This window comes from Cupressus sempervirens, chromosome 7 (genome assembly GCF_028749045.1).
Source record: "Cupressus sempervirens isolate cs-2001-9-10 chromosome 7, ASM2874904v1, whole genome shotgun sequence".
Taxonomy (NCBI): domain Eukaryota; kingdom Viridiplantae; phylum Streptophyta; class Pinopsida; order Cupressales; family Cupressaceae; genus Cupressus; species Cupressus sempervirens.
The window spans coordinates 914,979,192-915,004,719 of NC_143124.1; positions in this window are offsets into that span (position 1 = coordinate 914,979,192).

Below are 25,528 nucleotides of genomic sequence, written 5' to 3' on the forward strand. Positions count from 1 at the left end.
TCTTAGAATAAAAAATAGGATTCTTAGACATGTTTACTATACTTGTGTTATCATAGTAAATGATAATAGCTTCTGTGAATGTGATTATAATATCCTTCATCATCTACTTCATCCATATAGCTTGATTATAGTTGTTCACTACTGCAACATACTCTGCCTCTATAGTACTTTGTGAGGTACAATCTTGCTTCTTGATGAGCCAAGAAACTAATCTTCCTCCAAGGAAAAATGCTCATCTGCTAGTGCTTTTACTCTAATCTTTCTCTCTTCGCCAATTAGCATCTATATAAGTGCAAAGAGTAAAGTCACTATTTTTGTCATACCAAATACCATAATCTGATGTTCCTTTCAGATATCTGAATATTCTTTTCACTACTGCATAGTGATATTCCTTAGGATTAGGTTGAAATCTTGCCACAATTCCAATTGCATTAGCTATATCCTGTCTACTATGAGTCAGATACTACAATCCTCCAATTATAGGTCTGTACTTCTTTTTTTCAATAGTAGGTGTCTCATCTTTGCTAGATAATTTATGACTAGTTACCATAGGAGTTTGAACAGACTTATAACTTTCTAAACCAAATCTTTTCATAAATCCTTTAAATACTTGGTTTGAGAAATAAAGATACCTTCTTTGTTCTAAACAATCTACAATCCCAAGAAAAATTTCATTTCACCTATCATGCTCATTTCAAACTCATTCCTTATGTCTTCTAAGAATTTGTTACTGGCTTCATCATTTCCACCAAAAATGATGTCATCAACAAATACAATGATTATTAGAAAACCATCTTCTATTTTCTTCAGGTACAAGTTGCCATCTGTTGTTCCTTTAGTAAATCCAAGATTTGCTAAGTATTTGTCCAACCTTGCATACTAGGTTCTTGGTGCTTGTTTTAATCCATACAATGATTTCTTTAGCCTACAAACCATATCCTTTTCTTCCATTAAAGGAAACCCTCTGGTTGCTCAATATAAACTTCTTCTTCAAGTTCTCCATTTAAGAATGCTGACTTAACATCCATCTGATATACCTTAAAATTCTTGTTTGCTGCATATGCTAGGAACATTTTGACTGCTTCCATTCTTTCTACAGGTGCATATGTCTCTTCATAATCAATTCCTTCTTGCTGAGAGTAACCTTTGCATACAATTATTTCCTTGTTTCTTATTACTTCCCCCTATTCATTCATTTGATTTCTAAATACCCATTTAGTGCCAATCACATTTTTGTTCTTGGGTCTAGGAACTAATTCCCATGTGTTATTTTTAATTATCTGCTAGAGTTCTTCCTTCATTGCTTCTTTCCAATAATTATCTTTGATTTCTTCATATGCGCTTCCTAGTTCTACTTGAGATATTAGACATAGTTCTTCATTAATTTTGCTCCTTTTCATTACCCCTTTTTCTTTACTTCCTATTATCTGATCTATAGGATGATTTCTTATCATGTTTCTATTTGGAGTAGGAGTTGTTGCTTCAACTCTTATCTCAGGTCCTGTGCTTTGTTCTTCTCTTACATCTTCAATTTGCACATTATTTTGCAAGTCATTGTTTGTCTTGAAAAATAATTCATTACTTCTAATAGCCATTCCAGAGTGATAATCTCCATTAGAGTTATAGTCCATTATCTTTTCCTTGGTACCAAACTTTTCATCAATTTTAACATTTGCACACTCTACTATAGTTTTTGTTCTATAGTTGAAACATTTGTAAGCTTTACTTTTCAATGGATAACCAAGAAACATACCTTCATCGCTCCTTGGATCAAATTTACCAATATCATCATCTCTTTTGATGTAATGTTTGCTTCCAAATATCCTGAAGTACTTGACTAATGGTGAGTGACGAAACCATAATTCATTGGGTTTTTTTTCCATACCTTTCCTAATCTGCACTTTGTTCAATGTGTATACTACTATATTGACTACTTCTCTCCAAAAGGTCTTTGGTACATCATTCTCAAATAAAATAGCTCTTGCTGCTTCAACAATTGATTTTTTTTTTCTTTCAGCAATCCCATTCTACTCAAGTGTATGGGGTAAGGATAGTTGCTTCCTAATGCCATGTTCTTCACAATAGATATTGAATTCTCTAGAGTTGAATTCTCCTCCTCTATCTAATCTTAAGCTTTTGATCTTAACTCCAGATTCATTCTCAACCTTGTTCTTAAATATCTTGAATTTCTCAAATGCTTCTAATTTTTCTTTAAGAAAAGCTACTCACATCATTCTTGTGAAATCATGAAGAAAAATCATAAAGTACCTTTCTCCATAGAATCTTCTTGTTCTTGTAGGACCACTTAGATCTATATGTACCAACTCTAGCTTTTGTGTAGTACAAAACTACTTGCTAGGAAATGAGACTCTTTTCTACTTAATCAAAATATATTCCTTATAAATAGTGTTAGTGGGCTTAGAGATCTTGGGTAAATTTCTCACAACAAGTGTATTACCGGCTTTTACAATGTTATCAAAGTTAATGTGACAAAATCTTCTGTGCTATAACCAACTATTATCAATCTTTTCTATTAAACATGTTAGTTCAGTGGAGTTTAAATAAAATACATTACCTATAGTTTTTGTGCCAATACCAAGTAGTTTCCCTTCTTTGTTCTTGATAATGCATGTATCATTACCAAACTATAGTTGATAGCCTTTGCCCATTAGTTGTCCAACACTCAACAAGTTATGCTTCAGTCCATCAACAAAATAAACATCAATAGTATATGTTTTTCCATCAAGTGTTATAGATCCAATTCCTATAATATGACAAGCTACATTATTCCCCACTCTGACAATTCCTCCATCATGGCTTCTAAATTTGACAAACTTGCTCATATCACTAGTCACGTGATGTGAACAATCACTATCAATGATCCAATCTTTCTTTTCAACTTGTGAAATCAGTGCACTCTCTTCTTTGATTTCTCTATCAAGATCATCCTCTTTTATAGCTACAATCCTAATTCATCTTCACTTTTTCTTTGATCAAATTCTTCTTCATCTTCTTCTTCATTAGCATATAAACAATTTCTAGGTCTTCTAGATTTGAATCTACCCTTAAACTTCCTTTCTCTTTTTGGACACTTAGATGCATAATGACCATATTCATTATAAGTCCAACATTTAAAGATATTCTTACCGTCTTTTTCTCTTTCCACAAGAAGAGCCACTCCTTCTTGGATCTTTTCTTAAATGGATTTGCTGCTGCTAGCAATGTCTTCCTGTGTTTTTGTGCTCCTTGCTAAACCAAGTTTGATGTTTAATGCACTGAATTCTATCTCAAATTTTGCCAATTCTCTAGATTGTTTCAGATCAAATTCTATAGCTTCCAATCTACTAAGCAATGTCTCTTTGGTGAAATTAGTAGTGCAAGGTATCATTAGTTGAATCATTTGTGCTACTAACTTGAAAGGTGGTGTTAGACTTTTCAAGATCTTCCATATCACATCATCATCAGATTTCTTTCCATCAAGAGATGTGATTCCTACAAAAATCTTAGATATTCTCTCAACATAGCTTCTCACATATTTATCTTCCATCATTCTAGCATCTTGAAATGCACAACACAAATTTTGCAATCTAACTCTTTTTGCATGTGTATCACCTTCATAATTAGCCTCTAAAGTTTTCCAAATTTCATGAGATGTTTTAAGTAGTTTTACCTGACTGTACTCACTTTCAGGAAATGCTGATAGTATTGCTTCTCTTGCCCTTATGTTGCACATAAAGACTTCTCTTTGTTCTTTGGTGTAGGTTTCAAGATTATCTTCTTCTGCAATGTTTTTGGATATTTTGGTCACAAGCCAATATCCTGGACCCACACACAAGAGATGAGTCTTCATTTTATCTTTCCAGCTGTCGCAGTTTGTGCCATAAAATCTAGGACTTTCCTTTCTGAACATATTTTCCATGGATCTCCCAAAGTTGTTAAACTTTCTTTCAAGGACCTAATGCTCTGATACCAATTGTTAGAAGTAATAGTTCACCAATATAACCAAGAAGGGGGCGGGGGGGGGGGGGGGGGGGGTGGTGAATCAGTTATATATCAATCTTAAAAAATTCTTACGTTATCAACCAAAGTAAATAGAAATCATAAAGAAATGCGCATACACACATACACTAGATATGTTGACTAGGGAACCCTTGATCAGAGGGAAAACCCTGGTGGGAATGATGCCCATTGAATAATGTACTAATCTGAATATTCCTCGTTAGATGATAGACCCTGTTAGGAGTTTGTTACAATACTGAGTACAGAGAGTCCCTATTAGGAGACTTTGAATCCCTATTAGGAGATTCCAACCCTATTAGGAGTTGTAGAAGTTAGCTAAACCCACTGTCCAAATAGCTTCAAGATCAGATCAATGAACCCACTGTCTAATTGATCTCGATATTATTCCTTTCATAATAATAGATGTGAAACAATCTCTTTTCTCTTCCTCTATCCAGTACATCATACTTCTTCACCTTCAGATCATGCAAACAGATTAGGAACTCATTAGTAACCCTTAAGCTTACTTACACGCATTAGCAGATTACTCTGCTCTTCTACTTCACAATTCGTAAGACTTCTCTACTTCTTGGTCACAATGATGGCCTCTAGAACTCACAAAACATCATTCCTTTATACCATACTTAATTATTAATCTTCTAAGTTGGCTCTATACACTTAACATTCATTTGAGTTGGCTCCATATTTAATTAAATGAAATACACATTTAATTAATGCTTTTGGCTCACATTTGTTCCCAAACTTCCACACATGTGACTTCCATACCTGTGCACTTGCTAACATCATTAGTTGTCAATGTACTTCCTCTAGTTAACTGTGCAACCCTTCATTCCAAACATAATGTGTTATATTGATCATACAATAGAGACTATTTTCCCAATGCTCTATTTCCCTGTGGTTCTCTGTAAATCATTAATATCTTTCGTATGCTATCGATTTAGGTTCTGCACACTTGACCACATGTCAAATACATGCTATACTATATGTAGATAATTATGCATGGGTAGGTACATAATGTGATGTCCTTAATACATAGATCTCAGTTTGCTACTCTATTAGTCTTACTATGTTGTCATCAATGACAAACAAAGTCATAACACTTTTCTGCAATGTTTTCTCATAGCATTAGCATTCATGCTAAAAATTTGACATTCAATATGTTAAATGTAAAGCAATCAAAGGACAAGCTATAGCTATCCAATTGGCTGATTTTCCACTAGAGGATACAACACCCATGCAAGTTGAATTTTCAAATGCCTCAATTATGTACATCACTAAGAGAACTTGGAAAATGTTCTTTAACAGTTCTCATACATAGAATGGAGTTGGAATAGGTATCTTTTTTGTTTCCCCTCATGGAAATACAATCCCCAAATCTTACAAACTCTTATTCCATTGTACAAACAACATTGTAGAATATGAGGCACTAACAAATGGGATCAAAATGACCCTTGAATGGAGAATAACTGAATTGCACATCTATGGAGATTCTCAACTTGTTAACAACCAAGTAAATAATGACTATCAAACAAAGGATGACAAGTTGATACCTTACAAAAAGTTGATAGACACTCTAAGGAAATATTTCACTTTTCTGACATTCCAACAATTTCCTAGAGCATAAAACAAGGCTACTAATGCTATGGCCACTCTAGCATCTATCCTCCAACTACAAGAACATGAATCACAATTTGAGTTCTTGGTAGAAGAACTGCATCATCTTTCCTATGATTCCTCAGATAACCAAGTGATCTACACTATTGTAGGTACAATTCCTCCCACTACGTGGCTATCTTCTCTTACTTGTGTGATCAAGTTATTCCTAAAAACCTCACATACAACTAAAAATGCCAATTCCTCTGCAATGCTTTACATTACACTTTGGCCTCTTGTATAGGAAGAGTCTAGATGGAACATTTCTTAAGTGTTTAGAACTAGAAGAGTTTGAAAAGACACTTGCCAAATTCCACAGTGACATTTGTGAGGCAAATTCTAATGGCCTTGCACTTGCTCAAATACTACTTAGGGTGGGTTATTATTGGCCAACCATGCAAGTTGATGTTTTTCGTTATGCCAAGTCCTGTCAAAAATGTCAACTTCATGGCAACTTAATTCATGCTCCTAGATATGAGCTGATCCCCTCTATGACATATTGACCATTTCAATAATGGGCCTTCAACTTGGTAGGAAAAATTCACCCAAGTTCATCTAGTGGTCATAGGTTCATCATTATAGCAACTGAGTATTTCACCAAAGGGTTGAAGTTGTGCCACTATTTGGAGGACAATCAAAGAATAAGGACCTCAAACAACTATGCAAGAAATTTTGAATCAAACAACATTGGTCCTCTAATTATTACCCTCAAGGGAATGACCAAGCTAAGACCTCCAACAAAACATTGATGAAAATCTTACATCGCACTGTTCACAAGTTAGGGAAAGATTGGTATCTATAGATAAATCTAGCAGTTTGGGCTTATAGAACTACTATTTGTACTCCTGTAGGGGCCACACACTTTTCTCTAGTTTATGGCTTTGAGGCCATCCTCCTATTAGAAGTAGAGATCCCCTCCTTGTGAGTCTCCTTGCATGGGTTAATAATTGATGAAGACCATAGAGCTATGCAAATATAGGAATTAGAGACTCTTGATGAATGTCGTAAGGCTGCTTTTGATCACATGAGGTCTTATCAAAAGCACATGTCTACTTAGTATAACAAGAAATATCACTCACATGAGTTTCAAGTAGGTGAACTTGTGCTTAGAGAGAATCCAAAAAATTAGCAACATAGAGAGCAGAAGGGCAAGTTTGAACCTAACTGACTAGGTCCATACATTATCACAATAGTATTTGGGTTTGGTGCTTATCTACTATCTACTCCTAAAGGTGAAGAACTTGTAGAGCTTATCAATGTCCTACATTTGAAGAAGTTCTATGCTTAGAGGCTCAGTGCTTAGCTATCTTGTACATATCTATGATCCTAAAGAAAATCCTAAAAATAAAAAAATGTCCTGAAAAAATGATCATCTTAATGAAAACTTGGCAATAGGCACTTTGATGTATCACCAAAAAAATTGAAAAAAGTCCTAAAAAAATTTACCAAGTGGTGAAAACCTCGAAACAAGCACTATTTGAGACCCTTGCACCTATGTCTATCAATCTCAATCACTCACTCTGCAACACATTTCCTAGTTTGGGATTATTTCTTGTCCTTGTCTTGGGGGCACAACTGATTAGCCTACTTGGGGTTTCCTTGTGCATTAGGGTTTCTTTACCAAACTCACACAATAACATTTCTCAACACTACCTCCAACTTGACATCTAGTGTTTCTCAACACTTCTCAAATAGTTTACCTATTGTCTCCAATGTCACAATATATCTCACTATCATAATCAATTCTTGAAGAAATGACCAAGTGACTTGCACGCATGCACTTAAACACTTAAACAACTAAGCTATGATGAACTTTATCTACTTTGTGTACTATCTATGATGATTTCTTTTTCTATATGTTCCCTCCCTAATAATCTTTCAATGATGTCATGGACTAGAAGACTAGGTGCATAGGGCATGTTTTCTTGATTTCTACTTGTGGGTATACTTTATTTGTCTATAGTGTTTAAAGCATTCATGCTTTCCCTATTTGACACTTTGACTTATAAACATATCATCCTTGACTTTTTTGCAAGACTACACTTGGGGGTTATCCTAACACTTATGCCTTGATACAAGTGTAATCTTCCTATACTAAACTTAGGGAATCTAATCTCGTAGTCATCTTGATTTATATGTCTTTGATGCTTAGATTATATTTCCACATACCTATTTGATAATGATCATATTCATATCCTCATAGTTATACTAGTGATGGTTGTATGATCTCAAGATATCCCTAATAAATGCTCAATGATGAAATAAGAGTCTAAATGTTATATGTTTCTTGCTGGTAAACAACTTTGCATATTAGCTTGCATTATAGGTTCATTCTATTGTCTAGTTTTACATTCATGTATATGGGGAGAGCTCTCTCTTTATCCTTTTTGCAGACATATTAGCTAACTAATTTCACTTTTTTTTTCCTTTCTTCTTTATCATGTCTTTTCACATTCTTGTGCTTTCACTTCATCTTTATCTTTCTATCCTATCATCACAAGGGGTTAATCTAAATATCACAATCGATTTATCCAAGTGTCACATGTTTTCAAAAATACAAGTCTATATCATTTACATGAGATCTAAAAACATCATACATGAGAGAGATACATGAGCATATTCACATAAACATCAAGGAAACACATGGATGAGTAGGAAATAGAAACTGAAACATCACATGAAAACTCACAAATACTGAAACATCCATCAAAATAAGATAAGTGCACAAATCTGTTGATCAAAATTTAATATCTCATATATATGTCTCAATGTTTCATAGTACATATATACAAATGTGAGATCCAAAAATCTAGATATCCATCTCAAAAACATATGGTGTACAATCAAAACTATCAAAATTGTCACAATCAGCCTATGACTGGCTCACACCCTCTCCAGCTTGTGGCAGAGCCTATCTCCTATCTAGCAGCTATACTGCACCCTTTGATCTACCTGTCTACTCTGAGTAATCGGGAAGCCCCTACCCTGGTGGCACCACACCCCTATAGGTAGTATAATAATATGCGGCACACACACCATGATGTGACCCCTCTTTCCTTGCCACATCTCGCTCCCTACAGAGCTCATCTCCCTGAGCCCACTCATCCATGAGCTATTGATCTTGTATTACAATCATGACCCAGGCTACCTATAGCTCCACCTCTAAAGTACAGATCCTCACATCCTGATCATCATCCCCTTAGGCTAGCTTCTTTGTCACTCCCAACTCAGATGGCAATCTAGGATGGTAACATCTTGGAACATCTACTACATCATTGTTTGCCCCTTTGTTAGGGTCTGATCATAGTGCTCTTGTGACACATAATCAAGCTTGGCATTACTAGTACACCTTACATCAAAATCAAGTTGCAAAAACATGACAATGCAATCAATTGTACAACTTACTAGATCAACACCTCCTCCTCCTCCCTAGCGGCCTATGCCCACATCCTCCTCCTCCTTGATTGGGAAGCCTCTCCAACCTCCATCCATCTCCCTCCACTACCTCCACCTCTTCCTCTGACTCTACCTCTTCTGCATCCCCTTGCTATGGGTACCACATCTAGCTCTGTGAAACATGGATATGGATATCTTTGCATCTCATATAAATAGGTTAGGTCTGCTCCTACATTTGCCACATCTGGGCAATAATCCTAGGGAGTTTTCACTAGAGCTACCATATCTCACACCATTTTCTAGTAATCCAACATCGATAGCCATCCCTGTGCATCATCAAATTGAAAATGAGCATAGGTGGTGGTCTCCACTAATATCTCCTGATGCTCTACAAATTTTTGCCATACCTAGCTGATCACGAACCGATCCATGATCTCTAAGTACCTACCCACCAATGGCCTGCTATATCTTATGTAATCTAACTCCTAGGCATCTGACCATTTGTGGCACTCTTGGTAGGGTCACCATGTAAATCTTGTTAGCTCATAAAAAATGTACCAGTAATATGTCACATCCCCATTATGATTTTGTGGGACAAAACCTGTATACCCAAAAATGTATGGCTAGCTATGCTCTCATGGCTACACTCATGGCCGGATGACAACAATATGCTCCTTGACCTAGATCTGTGCTAGTACTACCCCACATGCCTAGGAGTGACCACTATGATACCCTATCTCATGAAGCTCATGGTACATATTTGCCAGTATTGCTGGCCCCCATGCCATCCTACGTGGTTGTACAATCAAATCTGTCACCAATCAACCCCATTCCAGTGGGAAACTCTTTTGGCTCCTATCTATCACCGAGGTCTGAGCTACCAGAGAACACAAGAAGCTTAGTAGAGGGTAATCTACCCCATACTCATTGATGAGTCACTCCCAACTCAGATGGCAGTCTAGGATGGTAACATCCTGGAACATTTGCTACATTGCTACTTGCTCCTTTGTCAGGGTCTAATCATAGTACACCTATGACACATAATCAAGCTTGGCATCAATACACCTTACATCGAAATCAAGTTGCAAAAACATGACAAAGCCATCAAACATACAACTTATTGGATCACTATAATAGGGCACTTGAAGAATGTGATACACATGCTCTAATGTGATTGAGGCCTCTTTGGTCAGCAAGTAAAAGGTATTATGCTCACAATGCCATCGCTTAGCAAGTGTGGTCAATAGCCCATGGTTTACCTATATATGGGGCATTCGTATAACCCATCTCAACCCCATAGTTGATATGGTGGAAAGCTCATCATTGGTCAAATGCTGTACAACTTGCAACCCCACCACTTTGGGGGCTTTGATAAGAAGCACTAGAAACACCTCCTACAAACACACAACATGTAAAAATAAATAATGCATCACAAACATTATCACAATGCAAAAATCAATGAAAAAAAGCTCAAAAATAGGTTGTGCGATACTTTTTTTCTACATGTAGGAGATATAAAATGTTGGAATGATATCGTACGATACTTTTTTTGAACTAGTGCAATACAATTTTGTAGCGTGATATTTTGTACTGATCCAAGTGACAAATGTGTGTTTCCCATATGACACACCTAAATATACTCATGCGATAATTTTTGTGATGCAAAATATTGCACAATATTTTATAAAGTACCCATGCGATACTTTTAAAATATCACCCAACATTTTGTATTATACTTCTAAAAAAGTGCAAAAAAAGACCAAAAAAACTCAAAAAAATGGCAAAAAAGTAGTCACTTACCGACGCCTTGTAGTGATCTAGTCAATTGTGCAATTGGTTGTGCACAAAATGGTGTCAGTGAGTCAGAATGTTCACCAAATCTATGATGCTCTCTCGACCACTCACAAGCTCTCAAAATTCACAAAAGATGAAATGATTTGAAAATGACACTTGGGCCCCTTTTATAGCCTTCGACCTCATTTTTGACCTAATTTTCAAACTTCTTATAATTCTATAAAAAATTGCACCCTTGGCTAATTTCAACATCTTGGATCCATTTTTGGGATTGAAATCAAAATTTGAGTTCATCTTGATAGTCAAAATTACATTTTAAAATTCTACCTTCTTCTGAGCACTTAGTTGACCTTCTGAGGTCTAATCTTTGAATCATTGCTAGGGCATCTTCATTTTTTCATATCTTCATCATTTTCATGCTTCATATCTACTCAAAATCATGCTTTCATGTCTAAAATCATACTTTTACTCAATTTGACCTTATTTTTTTGATTTATCCTTCGTGGTCAACTCTAGTCAAACTGGGGCATTTTATCATTCCTTAATGGTCACTCTTTGGTTCTAATCATCTATATGCCATCTTGGACATTTCTATATTTTAATTTACTCATATTACACTTTTTTCTACATCCCCTTACCTCATTTTAATTTTGATCTCGAGGGGGCAGAAATACTCTATCATCGCTTGCTATAACTATCTATTTCTTAGGAGCATTTTTTTGATCTATTCACTTGCTCTTGATATATCTGCTCTGCTAGGTGTTAGGATTGTTCCTAAATTCTGACATCATTTTTTTGCTAGTGTTCAGTACTACTGCTATTAGGCTGTACATTCAAGATTTTCTATCTCTTTCTGCATTTCGTTCTTCAAAATTAGATATCTATATCTATCGCTGCCTACTTGGCTTCTATTTTCTTTGATGTAATATGATCCCAGATTAATCACACATTAGTCAAAGAGGGAAAAATGTAATCACCTAAAATGGTCATCTAGACTATTAGCTCCCTTCTCATTATCTTGGCTAATTTAATTAATTATTTACCTAGACCAAATTGCTAATAATCAATTAATTTGATTATTATAACCTATAGTTTGACTATGCTATCCTAAGTTCATTATTTGATTAAAATAACATGTCCCTTTTAATTAAATAAAAGATACCATTCTTCTAAACTCACTTAAAGTGCACACATAAAGTTCATTTCTAATTTTCAAATTAAAAGAAAAGGCTTTGTAACTTTTGTCTTATATGACAAGTCAACTTATATTCTATTGATTGACTTGTGCATGCACATGGATCACTCCTCTTTTCAAATTCCATTGTTGATCATCCACCATCTTCATCTTGATCTCTACTATTCGTACAACTTTAATAGGGAGATAGCTTTCCCCCTCAAAGGATCTACACTCTTGAGTATTGTTATGCTACAGGTTTACCATTCAAATTGTTGAGAGCTCTTTGTGGAGAGCTCCTATTTCTTCTCTACATTCTCTCATCCATGAAATTTTTAGCATATAGCATTTTATTATAGTTTCATGTTAATGTAGTTCCCTTATAATAGTTTTTAAATCACATAGCACAATAGTGGGATTTGTAACACTTGCATATTGCTTAGAATAGCTACATTTTACATTCTCATTCTAGCTTAGCTTCCATCTTACATTGCATCATTGAGAAACTCCTTGTGGAAATTTTCACTCTCACATCTCATCTTTGGAACCTCCTATTGCATGGTTTACTAGCAAGAAGAGTATTCCTAAGGCTCAGATGAGATCTCTTGTACTTGAAACACACTCTCTTGCACTTTGTGGATAGGGAGCTCCAAGCCAACATCCAAGCATTCCAAACTCACTAGAATCCCTAAGATAAAAAGGTTTGGAGTGGGAAACTTTCTTAGTGTACACTACCAAGCAATCCATGTGAACATGCATGAATCCATACATCCCATGCCATGCTTCCAATCTTCACAAATGCTCCCTTGGCTAACCTGTCAAGCCTTGTCCTGCTCGACTCTTTTCCTTTTTGCCTTCTATCTTCTCACCTTCTCATACAACAACTACCCTTGTGCCTGCTTATATAGTAGAAAGTCCCACAAACCACCAAGTGGTATTACATAAACTATGTGCTAAAACCATGTGCTACCTAACCCATTGACCTCACATTTAATATTGGAAATTTAATTTCTTTTCCTCAATATTAAATAATTACACGAAATATTATCACAATGTTACAATACAACTTATCAAGTATATCCCATGGGAATATCTCTATATTGCACATCCATCCAGATGTAACATTACATTAAAAAAAAATTTAAAAAAAAAAAAAAATAACAATATTATACAATTTGTGCACCATCCATTATCTGAATAATATCCCACTTGTTGTATACATTACATAGGGTCAATCTATAGCAACATAAATGAACAAGAGAACAATCCCTCCTAGCACATCCACCATCATGGATCAAAGTACATGAAGTGCTCTGTACTGGTACCCATAACAAAATAAAAGTATCCAACATCTCAAACATGAATGATCCCACCTCTTATTATGCCATTGCTACTAGACATAGATAGAAGCCATCCATAGAGAAAGCCACCCAACCTATCACATTAGAAGATCATGAAATCTTGTACCAACTAAAATGCCAAGCACAAAAAACTTGATCCAAAGGTAATCACATGTATCTATAGTTGTCAAAATATTTATAGATGAAATAACACCCACAACAAGTGCCAAGCCCATCCAACTATCCATACCTCCAAAGGTATACCAAGTGAATCTCACATCATCAACATATCCAATATGTAACCTACAATCACAAGTCTCAAGAGCAACACCTACCACATCTATACCAAGAAGCTCCCACTTCAAAAGATAATGTCAAATCTGTAACCAATCCACTCACAACATCTCAAAGAAGTGAATCCATGTAGTCTCAAGGACATCCACAATACATAAACCAATAACCTACAAGAACAACTCTCATAAATTTTTTTTTAACAGCCTTCCAAGCCCTCCACAACCAAAAAAGGAAAGAGATAAAGGAATAACCATGTCATCTCTCACATGACATACATGAGCACAAACCAGTGATCACAATCTCTTACCAATCTCAAATCCAATGTAAGAAAAATCAAACATCTACAAAGATAACCAAGACCAAAGAGAAACCATGCAAATCATAACCTATATCATGTCCTTCTATACACACCTCTATATGTAATCTATGCAAGTATGATCTCCTCCATATAACCCCAACCAATAAGCTTCAACAACACCCAAACCATACCATATAACTAATCATGGATGTAAGCCGCTCATAAGAAGATCAAACTCATAAACTATTCCTAATTCAAGGAATATGCCCAATATAAAACCATCTCCGAAACTCAACTAGAATAACAACATATCCAAATGGAGATAACTAATGCTAAAATATCTCTCAAATGAACTCTTCAGAACTAACTCATGTACCATAGCTCAAGATCCATATTCATGAAAGAAAAGCATAAATACAATGCACCTAAGAGAAACAATGGGCTATACCTCTCAAGTAGAAAACCATCAGGTAGACCAAGAGTAGGTAATGAGAATGCTCATCAAGATATCCAACTAAGAATATCTCAAATGAATGCCCCTCAAACTTCTTTTTGAAACCATCAACTGTCCCAACAAATACTTCTCTAATCCAAGAGAAATCAACATCACCATTGTTTCTAAGTATCCATGAGCACTTGTAACCAATCAATCCATGCCAACTCCAAATGCAATATAAAAATATCATGAAGTGTCCAACTTATGATCAATGTACTCAATACCAAGAAACTATACCAAGATCAATGTCAAAGTTTCGACCATGGCCTCAGGAACATAAACATGACAACATGATCTAACCATCTTAACCAAAGATATAACCTGCTCCATATGAACATACTTTAACATGTCAAAACTCTAAATGCATATCAAGAGTATATCATGAAATAATAATGAAACCATCCTTACACCAAGGATAACATTTCAAATGAAAGCATAAACCACACCTATACCAAGAACCCCATTAGTCGTTAAGATGCAACAATCTCCACACACCATGAAGAAAATCATCTCCACATAACATGAAGATAAAAAAGAACCCCATGAGTCCTCATGATCTAACCATCTTAACACACCATGAAGATAACAAGTGCATCATGCGAATGTCAAAGACACTTCAGTAGCAACATGATCTAAGACAAACCTCCAACATCTGCAAACACTTAATAAATATATCAATACAAAAAAACTCCCACTGAACTGTGATATGAAGTAACCTATAGCATCATAAAATACATCTCCTACATGAAGATCCTCCAGGTCTATACACACAACCAAAGTGTTAGTAACAAGTGAAACCAAGATCTCCAAACAAGAAGATACAGACCAAGTTTGGAACTAATCCTGCACTCTCACCTCATCACTGTCACAAGATCCCACTAAATTGTGTATCCAAGCTATCCATGACATCATGATGAAAAACCATCATCTAACCATGAGAATAAACCAAGGCATCAAACTATCAAAGAACTCAAAGTGCACATCATGAGCTCCTCACAAGAAACCAAACAACCGTGATCCTCAACCAAGAAGACATACCACCATAACACAGTTAGGAATCCAAACCAATGAACATCAAGGATGTACCTATATATCTAGCCATGTCATGCCAAAAATTCCTGGCACCATGATCACATTTATGAACCGAGCATCTAACTCTTAATGTGTCCAACTTGTTAGCATAAAATAATCAACCACAATTCTCCAACATGACTATGCTTGGTAACAACATCTTGTCCCTTCTACATGAAGAAAAAATATCAGAAAATAATGTGACTTAGGTCATAGAAAACCCAAATTCAAGTGACCAATTTGAATATGCATCAATAATGAAAGATCAATGGGCAAAGACAACCCATATCCAAGCCATAAATGCAGCTTGTAAGTATAGACTACTTACAAAATTGCACAACTTGTAGACCCAATAAGTCACCATACATATCCAAACTAAATATTGATAACCATATCCCCATGAGACCAATCTAAAATATAAACTAAGCATACAATGATATCAAATCTTAAATCTCTAAACATACAATGTCATAAACTCACAATGTTACCGTAGTCAATATATATCATAAACTATTTAGATAAATATATCACTAAATAAACTATGCCAAACCTACACCAAATTTGAACTAATGCATAGAGCTCTCTAAGAGCTTTCTGTTGCCCACTGGAAGTCCAAAATCTGACTCTGTATGCCTAAGTTATACCCTAATTTGTGCTCAAAATAAAGAGCATCTAATTTTTGAGCTCTTAAAACCTGACAAAATTTCAAAATCATAGAACCAAATCTACACCAAGTTGTATTACTTTGAATTAGCTTTCCAACACTTGTAAGAAGTTTGAAATTTAATATCCTAAGAGAAAGTTATGCTTGTTTTACTAAGACAGTCTTTTTTCCATTTTCATTGTGATTTTTTTTTTTGTGACAAAAATTCTGACAGGATCAAATTCGAAACTAAAAAACTCTTTCATTTCCTTTAAACATGGCCAAACTAGGGCATATTATATATTAAAATTTATGGAAACATCAACCCAGATCCAATGGTGAGGTTTGTTTTTGCGAAGGAGGTCATTTTTGTAAGTTCCTCCTAAAAACTCTCATTTAAATGAAACATCCAAAAAATTCTTTTGTCCAACAATTTTACATGCCCAAAATCTACCAACATCCCATCATAACAACAAACCCAAAACCCTCAGATCTACAATAAGCAACTCATATATCTGGTCCTTTCTTTTATCCTCTCATGCATTTCCATGGATTTAATCTAGGGTTACAATAATAAAACTAGGCTCTGATACCACTTGTAAGGAAACTTGCAACAAAGAATATAATCATTTCCACATAACCCATAATAGATATGAAATAAATATGCAATTAAAATCCACATGCAAGAGAATAGAAAACATACCCACAAAAAATTATGACACAAGAAATACCTTGGGAAACCCTCACTGAGGGAAAAACTCAGCCTCCAAAAGCATCCATCACCACATATTATTTAGCAAAAACACCATTGCAATACAACCATGGAAGCCTTCAAAGCCATAGCCACTACCAACAAATCCATGTAAACAAGCATGAATCCACACAACCCATGCCATGCTTCCAACGTTCACAAATGCTCCCTTGGCTAACCTGTCAAGCCTTGTACTGCTCGACTCTTTCCCTTTTTTCTTTCTATCTTCTCACCTTCTCATACAACAACTACCCTTGCCGCTACTTATATAGTAGAAAGTACCACAAAACCACCAAGTGGTATTACATAAACTATGTGCTAAAACCATATGCTACCTAACCCATTGCCCTACATTTAATATTAGAAATTTTATTTCTTTTCCTTAATATTAAATAATTACATGAAATATTATCACAATGTTACAATACAACTCATCAAATATATCCCATGAGAATCTTTTCATGTTGCACATCCATCTAGATGCAACATTACATAATAAAATAAAATAATAAAATATAACAATATTATGCAATGTGTGCAACACCCATTATCTCAATAGGGGATACAAAGAGAGAGAGAGAGAGAGAGAGAGAGAGAGAGAGAGAGAGAGATTGGGGATAGGATAAAGAGAAAGAATTAGAGAGAGACATAGGATGGAAAAAGGATTGGGGATAGGGGAAAGAGAGACAGGGTATATGAGTGAGAGAGAGGAGAGAGAAAGATTAGAGATACATATGATAGAAAGAGTGAGAGAGATGGAGAGAATGTGTGAGAGAGAAGGGGATAGGAGAAAGAGAGGGGGGGCATGAGAGAGAGAGAGAGCATATGGAATGGAGAGAATAATTAGAGGATGTGTGTGTGTGTGTGTGTGTGAGAGAGAGAGAGAGAGAGAGAGAGAGAGAGAGAGAGAGAGAGCGGATGGAATGGAGAGAATAATTAGAGGATGTGTGTGTGTGTGTGTGTGAGAGAGAGAGAGAGAGAGAGAGAGAGAGAGAGAGGGAGAAAGAGGGAGGGAGAGAGAGAGATGTTGATATAAGATTATTTTGAAGTGAAGAATCTATAATGGAACAATCATTATTTTATCAATGATGTCAAACCTGCTACTTGCTAGTGAGATAAATAATTTTTGGTCTAAAAGCTATCATTTAGTTGATTGATGAAGAGGATTTGAGAAGAGGAGATAACAATAGCATCTAGAGAAAGGTTGAGTTATTTGTTATGTAACAGAACCACTAAGACCAAGTAAGACATTGATACTATAGTGAATTGTTTATCTACTTAAAGTCTAGAATGAAAGGTTACTAAAGGTAAGACTGGAAGAAGATCAAATATAAAAAGTTTTTTCCAAGCCTTGCCAAGTAGTCAGTGCAAGCCAAGCACAAATAAGTGGATGCTGAGTGAAAAGCAAGCCTTTTTGAGAAAAAATGAAAATTAGTGCAAGCCGAGTGATTATTAGTATGTGTCAAGTAAAGTTTAGTTAATGTCGAGAATTGATAAACTTTAGTGTTCTCCGAGTAAACTAGTGTAAGCCAAGTGGAAGAACAATATGGAAGCTGAGTGACAACATATTGATGCCGAGTGCTAGCAGTCATGTTAAATCAAATATTTGATGAATTTGAGCCAACTATTTCTTATTTTGAATTATGTGAACCATGTGGAAGATAAATATGATGAGTTGGTGGCACAGAATTTAAGGTAAACCATTTTGTGGTGAATTCAAGGAAGATTGTAGAAGAAGTTTCTAGAGGAACCAAATGGAAAAATGGGTAGATTCATTGTATCCCATCTAATCTTACCTAACCCTAAAATGGGTGATTTTGGTTAAGCAACAAAAGATCTTAAATCTTTATTTATAGAGAGAGATGTTTAGAAGCAAAGGTTGTCATGTGTGAGAACCTATGGAAGACAAGGAGTCCAGGGTATTGCTTCATTTAGTGTCCAAATAGAAGAGACTGCAATTGGCATGCAAAGAAAGAAGGCTTAAGAGTATGTATGCTTGAAGGGTGAACAAGCTATCCAAGATTAAGTGTGTGAATGCCAAGAAGAATGGAGGACTGAAACAAAGATCAATAATCTGTAAGTGAGTTGTAACTTGTTATCAGATCAAGCCCTATTGTTACTTTCTAATCATTGTAACAATCATTTGTAAATCATTTGGATTAAGGTTGACCTAACAATCATTTGTAAATCCTTTAACTGGGTGACATTCCAAGTGAATGATCTAAAGTCCTCTAACAAGGCTCACTCCTAATAGGGGGATTGAAATTCTTTAACCAGGTTGCATTTAACAATTTGTATTGTAACCTTTAACAAGGTTGGCCTTTCACAGGGCATTACTTCAAAAAAGTGAGAATTGGTAGCATGTTATTGATGATTTTTCTCAAATAGAGTTTCCATGTAAAATTCTTGTGTTAAATGTGTTATTGAATCTATTATGTTTCGTATTTATATTTCTACAAAGTTATTTTGACCTAGGACAGTAACCTACAAAGTTTAAGAGTTGTATGATCTAATGGATGCATACATAATAAAGTTTTATGGATATGGGTCTACTAAGCATTGAAATTTTTTATTTTTACATTTAGACCTTCGATAACTGATTCACCCCCTCTCTTAGTTATTCTAAAGAATTCTAACAATTGGTATCAAAGCACCATAGTGCTTAAGAGGACCAAGCACAATCTACCATCTCCACTAAGCATGTCATTTTTGCTAGAGCCCTAATTGTTGATGATCTGAAAAAGAAGAACATAATCAAACAATGTTGGAGATTTCCTCTACCCTAAGTTATGCTAAATTTGATGACATCAAGGGTTGTGATTCTGAAAAGAAGATGTGGGATGCTCTTTACACCATTTATGGAGGAGATGCAAATGTTTTAAGAGCCAAATCTAAAAGTATTAGAGGTAAGTTCGATGGTATGAGGATGCAAGAAGGTGAGAATGTTGCTCAATATTGCTCTAGAAAAAAAGATGTTGTTAATGCTATAAGAGGAGCTACTAGTAAGATAGATAATGATATTGTATTAAGCAAAGTATTCAAAACATTGTTGCCCATCTATGCTATTAGAGTTTCTGCCATACAAGAATTATGATGTATACTAAGTTCTAATCTGACTCTAGAAGGTTTGGTAGGTAGGGTTACTTCCTTTGAGCTCTCTAATTTTGATAACTTCAAATTTGACAATGTTGAATCTGCTTTCAAAGGTAAACTGTCATTAAAAGAACCTAAAGAGAAGAAGAAAAAGGTCAAATATGTTTCTAGTGATAGTGAAATAGATGAGGAAGATTTAGAATAGCTTGAAGCACTGCTAGCAAGAAGATTTCATAGAGGCAAAGAAAAATTTAAAGGTAAGTTAACTATCATGTGTTTTAATTGCAATGAGGTTGGCCATATTGCTGCTAGATGTCCAGAGAAGAAGAAAAATAGAAGTGGAGACAAATACATAATTAAAATAGACAAGGACATAAAAGATTACAAAGACAAATGCAATAAGTCTTGCTACATTGTAGAAGAGGAAACCATAGATGAATCTAATGACCATGATGATGAAGTGGTGTATGTTGCAATGAAGGATGAATCTGATGAGGATGAAGCAACTACACTGGTGTCTTATGTAAAAAAGCGTGGTAGATGGATCATTGATATTGGGTGTTCACATCACATTACTGGAGAAAAAAGTGAGTTCATTACCCTAAATTAATATGATGGAATTAGTGTAAGGTTTGGTAACATGATGCACCCTATCTGATCAAAGTACAAGGATCTATCAAGCTTACATAAAAGATCTTGTGCGAGAATACTTATTATGTTGAAGGACTTAACAATAATTTGTTGAATGTGTCACAACTAAATAGTTCAGGTTGCAAAGTTGAGTTTGAGAATAAGGTAGCTAAGATCTATGATACTGATGGGAAAGTAATCGGGAAAGGTGATCAAAGTAAAGGTAATCTATTTTATCTTGGTATCAATGATGCTACTTGACTTGTTGTAGAATTTGATGATTTGTGGTTATGGAGCAAGAGGTTATGTCATGTTAACTTTGATTTTAGTAAGTATCAGTAACTTGAAAAGAGTCACATGTTTTCCTAAATTGAAGAAACTTGACAATATAATTAACAAACAATGTTAGTTAGGAAAGATGACAAAATCTAGTTTTAAAAGTAAGACTCACACCTCTAGAGAAATTCTTGAGATTGTTCATGCTAACTTGTGTGGACCAATTAATTGTAAAGCTACAAGGGTGAAATGTACATTATCCTATTTGTTGATGATTATTCTAGGATGATGATAGTTATGTTTTTGAAACATACATCTAATGCTTTCCAAGTATTTAAGTGATACTTAGCTAGAGTTGAGGAGATAGGAAAAAGCTTAAAATGTTTGAGATCTAATAGAGGTGGAGAATTTACATCAAATGAGTTTGAGATATGTAATGATAGAGGAATCAAAAGATATACATTTACACTTAGGATCCCTCCACAAAATAGAATTGCTAAAAGGAGAAACATATCTGTAATGGACTCTGCTAGGACACTCATGATGGAGAAGAATGTTGCTTTGAAATACTAGAGAGAGGTTGTAAGTACTATTGTTTATACCTTGAATTGTGTGCAATTCAAGAAAGGAACTCATTTAACACCTTTTGAATTATGGTATTGATACTCACCCAATGTAAAATATTTGAAGGTATTTGGAAGCAAGTGCTACATTCTTAAGGATTTTAGGAATGGTAAATTAGATATTAAAAGTGAAGAAGGTATATTCCTTGGCTATTCGACAATAAGTAAAGGTTATAAGTGTTTAAATACTAACACTAACAAAGTTGTGAAAGTGAAAATGTGAAGTTTAATGAATATAAAGAGGTACACGAGGTTGAACCTATGAAGGAACCAGAGGAATACAAATATTTTGTATACTTTTATGAAGGCATGCCTACTAATGAAGATGTTGTAAACCAAGTTGCAAATCAACAACAACTATTAGTGACTTTCGAGTCACATACAATGAATGTTGAGTTGCATTTAGGAATGAAGATGTAGTCAGGAACTGAGTTGCAGACAGTAGCTAAGGAACATTCTGATTCTAAGATTAGTGTACATGAAAGAGATGTTGAATTACCTAATAGATAAGTATATAGTGATTTAGAAGTTGATAGACCTAATGAGGAAAGTAGAGCAAAACCAAGATTAACAAGTATGTCAAAAGACATCACCTTGCTGAATAAATTACTAGAGACAAAGATGCTAGACCAATGAAAAGGAATAGGTTGAGAAATGATACATGATTTTTGAGCATGCATGAACCTAAGATAGTGAAAGATGCTTTAGAAAATATGGAATGGAGCAAAGCCATGAAAGAAGAGATTGAGTAGATTGAGAAGAACAAGACATGGACTCTAGTTCCTAGACCAAAGGACAAGAATGTGATTAGAACCAAGTGGGTGTATAGAGACAAGTTAGATGAAATGGTGAAGTCACAAAGAATAAGGCAAGATTAGTTTGCAAGGGGTATGCACAAGAAGAAGGAATAGACTATGGAGAAACATTTGCCCCTATTGCAAGATTGGAAGGAGTAAGAACTCTTCTTACTTACTTTACATACAAAGGTTTCAAAGTTTATCAAATGGATGTGAAGTCGAAATTTCAAAATGACATATTAGAAGAAGAGGTTTACATAGAATAGGTAGAAAGATTTGTTGGTGTTAACAACAAGAACATGGTATGTAAACTATGCAAAGCTTTATATAGTTTAAAGCAAGCCCCAAGAGCATGGTATGAAAGGCTTCACGATTATCTTGTGAAGATTGGATTTGAGAGAACTAATGATAACAACAATATGTACTTGAAGATATAAGGAGGTAAAGGTATTTTGCTAGCTGATTTTTTTTATTGATGATATCATATTTGGAGGTCAAGATGGATTATGTAAGGCATTTGCAAATGAAATGAAGAAAGAATTTGATATGTCTATATTTGGAGAGATCAAGTTCTTTGTTGGTTTGTAAGTATATTAGATGAAATATGATATATACATCACTCAGTCTAAGTATGTAAATGAAATATTGATTTTTTTTGGATTGGAAGATTCCAAACCAGTTAGCACACCTATGGTGATAGGACACAAGTTGTCAAAGAATGATGATTTAGATGATTTGAATCAAACATTGTATAGGTCAATGATATGAAAATTTCAATACGTAATACATAGTAGACTTGACATTGCATTATTTATTAGGATTGTTGCAAGATTCTCTGCTAATCCTAAGGAGAATCATTTGATGAATTTTAAGAGAATTATGAGATATCTGAAAGGAACAGAAGACTATGGTCTATATTACAAGAAAAATGAAATATTTGAGTTGATAGCCTACACTGATATTGATTGGGCTGGAAATATTGATGATAAAAAGATCACAAATGGAGGAGCATTTTTCTTAGGAAAGAGGTTGGTCACTTGAACCAACAAGAAAACAATTTGCATAGCTCAATCTACTGCTGAAGTTGAATATGTGGCTACTGCAGTAAATTGTAGAAACATTGTATGGATCAAACAATTACTCAAAAGTATAAAGGAGGAAATTACTGAACATGTGGTACTTTATTGTGATAACACACGTGCTATAAATATATCAAAGAACCTTGTGATGCATGAAAAGACTAAGAACATTGCAATCAATTATCATTAATGAAGAGGATTTGAGAAGAGGAGATAACAATAGAACCTAGAGAAAGGTTGAGTTATTTGGTATGTAAAAGAAGCACTAAGACCAAGTAAGACATTGATACTATAGTAAATTGTTTATCTAGGGTAAGTGCAAGAAGTTGGGTCTCACTTTTGGCCAAAAAGTGGAAGTGTTTTTCCTATTTTTGAAATTTCTTGTCAATTGATGTCAAAATTTGAGGCATTTAGAGAATGAATATAAAAAAACTTCATAAATTAAAATTTTTTTTTATTCAGAATCTAGTTTTTGAATATGTAACTTATTTGTATACCCATATGATAGATTTTATTTTTGATATGGATTTTTAAAAACTACTTTTTCAAAATGCATGTTTCAGGACCATACCACACTTGTGTACGTACACCATAATTTGACACAAATAAATGAATTTTCATAAATCCTTTTAAAGGGAGTTACCTAATACACCTAAGATTGATGACAATATTTTTAAAAAATTTTTATTGAATAATTTTTTTTTTATTAATTATTAATTGGCTATAAAGGTAAATTTTAAAACCTCTCGTGTACGGACACCATAATTTGATCAAAATTTCACTTTTTCCAAAAATTCTTTTTTTAAACCTCAAAAGAATTGTATGTAGATTGATTACATATAAATTAATTTAAGAAAAATTATAAAATATAAAAGTTATTAAAGTTTTAGTGAACTTCACTATTTTACATTTAGGTACCACCTTTCATTAAAAAAATATGTAAAAATAGTAAATAAAATCATAGCACTATATAATTTATATTTTTGAAATCAAGACAATGAGAGCTTTAATGGGTTTTTGTTTCATAAAAGACATTAATTGGGAAGACCCTCTAAAAATTACGGCAAGGTGTAAATTTGTTAGTTCAATGCCTTAGCCAAATCTTGAGAGGTCAAGGCATAGGCTTGGTCTCACCAAGCCTATCCCAAACCAAAATCCAAGGTAGGAGAAAAAATTCCCGTCCAATGTTGTAAGAAATGGGTACTGGTTATTTAAATTCAAAAAACGGGTACCCATTTTGAAAAAGTGAAATCGGCATACAAAATCCCCCTCAAAAAACAAAATTTTATTTTTTTAGAAATGGGTACCGATTTTGTAAAAGTAAAAAATGGGTACCCATTTCTAAAAAATACAAATTTTTTATGTTTTCAAAAACGGGTACCTGTTTTTTGAAAATTAAAAATGGGTACCCGATTTTTAAAAAAATGAGTGCCTGTTTTAAAATTTTGGATCGAGCACCCAAGCCTAAAATGGGTACCCATTTTTTAAAAACAGGTACCTATTTCTAAAAGAGCATGATCTCAATCCGTGAACTTTCGCAAAATTGAGACCCAACTCCTTGCTTCTACCCTCTACTTAAAGTGTGGAATGAAAGATTACTCTAGATAAGACTAGAAGAAGATCAAGTATGAAAAGTTTCTACCAAGCCTTGCCAAGCAATCAGTGGAAGCCAAGCAGAAATCAATGGATGCCAAGTGAAAAACAAGCCTTGCTGAGCAAAGATGAAAATTAGTGCAAGTTTGAGTGATTGTTAGTATGTGCCAAGTAAAATTTAGTTGATGTTGAGCATCAATAAACTTTAGTGTTTGTTGAGTAAACTAGTGTAAGCTGAGTGGAAGAACAATATGGAAGCCAAGTGGCAACATATTAATGTTGAGTGCCAGTATTCATGTTAAATCGAAGATTTGACGAATTTGAGCTGACTGTTTCTTTTTCTTGAATTGTGTGAAACGTGTGAAAGATAACTATAATGAGCTGGTGGCACATAATTCAAGGTAAACCATTTGTGGAAAATTCAAGGAAGATTGTAGAAGAAGTTTCTAGAGGAACCAAATAGAAAAGTAGGTAGATTGATTGTATCCTACCTAATCCTAAAATGGA